This window comes from Saccostrea echinata, unplaced genomic scaffold, assembly GCF_033153115.1.
Source record: "Saccostrea echinata isolate AGI-Se365-2 ecotype Australia unplaced genomic scaffold, CSIRO_AGI_Sech_v1 ptg000030l, whole genome shotgun sequence".
Taxonomy (NCBI): Eukaryota; Metazoa; Mollusca; class Bivalvia; order Ostreida; family Ostreidae; genus Saccostrea; species Saccostrea echinata.
The window spans coordinates 25,918,367-25,922,500 of record NW_026889779.1 but is presented as its reverse complement, the minus strand read 5'-3'; the positions used below and the strand labels follow the sequence as shown (position 1 = coordinate 25,922,500).

Below are 4,134 nucleotides of genomic sequence, written 5' to 3'. Positions count from 1 at the left end.
ACACTGATTTAAGAATATGTGATTTGTGTTAAAATGAAAGTTTTCCCTTGCAGAAGAGCAGACTTGTCGAAATTTTGAAATCACTGTCAGACATTTGGTCTGACAAAGTCAAATGTTCTGTCGGACCGGACGAAGTTTTGTCAGACCAGATACATGTACCTTATTTTGACGCTGAGAAAGGAAAATAAATAACAGCACCAAAATGCCCTTTAATATTTTCAACAGCCTTCAATCTCGCAAGTTTCTTTTCTTGGGATAGAAAGTCTTTGATAAGAGACATAAATAACATATTTTATGTCTTCCCTGTAATAATTTAAATTGACCATCGTCACTACGCCGTGCACACTGCCATCTCGTCTGTGTTTGTGACCTTCAGTTGGGCATCACGATCCCGACCTTTTTTAAATTTGCGTCACGTTCGATTTTTTCAAACGGTCATTTGGACTGACATTTTCTTGAAAGTTATCAGTCCAGACATTTTTTTACCGGCCTTGCCGACAGGACCGACGGATTTCGACAAGTCTGGAAGAGAAATTTAATAAAAGAATTTTAAATTATCCATTGACTGTTATCTTTTGGATTCAGAACGAAACCACTCAGGTCGAAACACAAGGGTCGAACACATTTTAGAAACTTAACCACTCGTATTTGCTGAAATGAAGAGAAAATGAAAAATTAAAATATGAAACTGTAAAATTTTGTTGTCTGATGTTTTTCAATCATCGGAGTGAAATAAAATACAGAATAATATTCTCATGATTTTCTATCTCTGTTTCAGTGGTCATTTCATTAAAAAAAATCAAAAAAAAAAAAAAAAAAAAAAATTCCCTACCTACCTACCCTAATTTTTTCATCAGTGTTACCCGAAACAAACAATTTGTTTTTAGGCCCTATACAAAATATGAGACTGTTTTGGATTATCACAAAAGAAAAAGAAATTGCTCTGAAAGAGACACATCTTTCACGTATTGTTTTAAGGTCAGTTCAAAGTTGAAAATTTTTACTGCATCAAATTGCGATTTTCTGTACATCCTAAAAAAATGCCAATTCAAGAAATAAGCATGATTAACTGATTAAGTAGCAAAATAAATAAATAAAGCTATTTCAGGTAGGTAAATAAAGCTATGTAGGTATTTCAAGCCAGGTAGCTAAATCTAGTGATTGTACCAGACCTTTACATTACCAGCTACACGTGTGGGACATATTTTCTCTGTGGGACTTGTCTCACTATCAGCAATCTCCCACAAGTGTGTGATTATTACCTTATAGGTAAACAACATGTAAACACACTTAACTTTTCCTTTTTTTGGTTTTCTCAAAACCTACGACCTTTCCTGTAGGCATAGATTAAATACACAAACAACCCCTATGATATGTTCGAACGAATATTTACAAACAAACGTTTCGGTCAATCTCCATCGGCCAGCAAGTTTCACTACCCCCTCGTTTACAATCGAATGCGGTTTCTTTTTCAACCAAATTGACTGTGCAATAAAACCTGGTAGCTTTACATACGTACAGTGTTACATGCGGCTCTCATCTAGATGTAGATATCTAGATATACCCCTTTCCACACAATCTCCACTCTCGAGCAATGGCCGACTACTTTACCAACACAGCCCGGAAAGTAACGAAGTGATTCGATTGGATGTCACTTCGGATGTTCTCGACGAAAATCCCGCGAAGAAATCAAGCATGTGGTTGATCATACCTTGCACGTCAACTACGATATCATCATCAATATCCTACCAGCAAGTTTAGTGTTGCATATTTAATATCAAGTTAACACGGCCAGTCACAAAAAATTAACTGGTTTTATGAATTTTTATCGATGTCCGAATGCAGCTGGCTTACAACCTCATGAAACTGCATGGCCTGCCCTCGCGGCCTTCGTTGCTTCATGAACCCGACCTCGCACACTACACATATGACGACCTATTTGACGTATATCAGAGTGTGCAATTTATGCTTTCAAACAAATAATTTGCAGAATAAATGAAACATTATTTCAAACCTCTATACTGCAAGATACGGCTCCTTCGTTTTCGTAACTTCTCACATCATGCAGCATCCAAACTCCGCGTACGATTAACGTTTGGGGTCTTGTGACACGTGTTACAAGGGGTCTCGGTATTACCAATATGTAAATTTTTACGTCCTGGTATTACGTAAGGAACTTGACCCGAACTGGTGTATCTAAAACACCATGGGTCACTTTAATCGATTTTGTATGAATGGCCTATAGACTTTGCTTGGATAGATGCATGGCTGCGACGGAAACAAATTTTACTGAATATTTTAAGGTGGCAAAATGGGGGGGGGGGTGAATATACACAAAAAATCCGCCATCAGACACCTCTTGTCCCATAACTTAATTAAGGCCTACACTGTAAAAAATGTGTTTACAATTCAAACACTTTTCTAAACACTTTCTTGTCACCTCCTTTTTTATATGTTTAATTTCTAAACATGTAAAATTCCTAAACATGTCTTAGAAAGTGTTTAGAATTTAAACACTTGTGTGCTTAGAAATTAAACATATCTAAACACATAATCACAAGTGTTTAAATTCTAAACACATAACAGCAGATGTGTTTAAAATCTAAACACATCATAAGTTTAATTTGTACCTGCAGAAAAAAAAACACTCTCGTAAACTTAGGCACAAAAAGTATATGTTGTTTAAATGTGCATAATTGTCAAAATAACCAATATTAATTATTTTCCATTAAGGCACTGAACGTTGGGATATGTATTTAATTATACAATGCAATGGTCACTGTGCGATGTACATGTACTTAATTTACACAAATAATGTAGGAGATAGAACTGAATAGATTTGATTAGTCTCAACAATTCAATCAAAATGACACATAATTTATAACGTACACATAGATAAACTTTTAATCTTCAAAATTATTAAGACAATAATATTAAGCTGACAATTTAATATCAAAACTTCATTGAATATTTCTAAAAGGCTTTATTAAAGAATTGTTAAACTAAAAATACAAAATGTATATATATAATTATATATATATATATATATATATATATATTATAATCATTATATTTTGAATCGGCTGCAGAGTTTTCCTCATGTCAATCACAAAATATCAAATTTTATGAACTTTCAGCAAGTCCCAAAGCACCACATATTATAATCTATATCCAATCAATAACTGCCAGAAAGTAACCCATTTCGAATGCACGAGGATAATTGTAAACACTGTCGAATTAACACAGTAGTCTTCAACAAATGAAGTTTCAAAGTGTTGATTATGGAACAACAACATTCCACTTGAAGCTGACACCAGGTACTCTGATACGTGTATTTTGAGTTCGATCTGGACTACGTACGGTGCCTGTAGGAAAGAAAGCCAGATTTTAGAAAAAGTACACTATCACTGATATTTTACATTACTTAGAAAAACAAAATTGTTCAAATTTTAGTGAAACTACACAGATATAAATATAGATGATTTTAATGACAGTTAATATTATTTCTTCTCCTGCAAGTCTATGAACGAATTCAAGATATCCCAAGTCAACTTTATTTACGTTGCTCATCGTGGTTAATTAATGCAAAGAAGAACAAAACAAACCTTTAATGCATTGCAGCAACAACATGCCCTTCCACGTATTTCACTATTTCGTCATAGTTATCCCTTGAATTGGGTTGTCACAACTCTCATTGATACATCACCTTAGCTTGTTGCGTTTTCTTTGTTTACATAGCCGCTCAAATTAACGTTCAAATATATGTGTGTCATTTCCGGGAAGATAACTCTGCACTTTACAGTAAAACGTGTTTAATTTCTAAACGCGTTTAGATGTAAAACATGTTAAGACATAAGTGTTTAGTTGTTAAACACAATACTATACACGTTTAGATCTAAACATGTAATAGAAGTGTTTATTTCCTAAACACAATTTTTACAGTGTACTTGAGCCAACATTTGATAAAAAAGAGATGTCGATAAAATAAACCAGCAAGTTCAGTGCACGATATTTTACAAATATCGCACAAGTTTGCATTTTTTTTTTCGCAAATAGGTTTATAATATTATAAAGGCACGATAATGTGAAACTGGGTCCTTCACAAAAACTTGACATTGTGGAAATGGCCAGGCA

The 4,134-nt window shown here is 34.0% G+C and overlaps 1 protein-coding gene across 3 annotated transcripts in view; it reads right to left on the bottom strand.

Annotated features, from left to right (window-relative positions):
• LOC133197608 (piwi-like protein 1) overlaps positions 1-2,037 on the bottom strand; it is an 18,542-nt gene extending 16,505 nt beyond the window's left edge. The window contains exon 1 of one of the 3 annotated variants that reach the window (XM_061333716.1): positions 2,015-2,037. The gene's annotated coding sequence lies outside the window, so the exon portion shown is untranslated. Of the gene's footprint in view, positions 1-1,519; positions 1,594-2,014 lie in introns of those variants that run through there. The other 2 variants (XM_061333715.1, XM_061333714.1) reach the window with 2 other exon arrangements.
• Between the last annotated feature and the right edge of the window lie 2,097 nt (positions 2,038-4,134).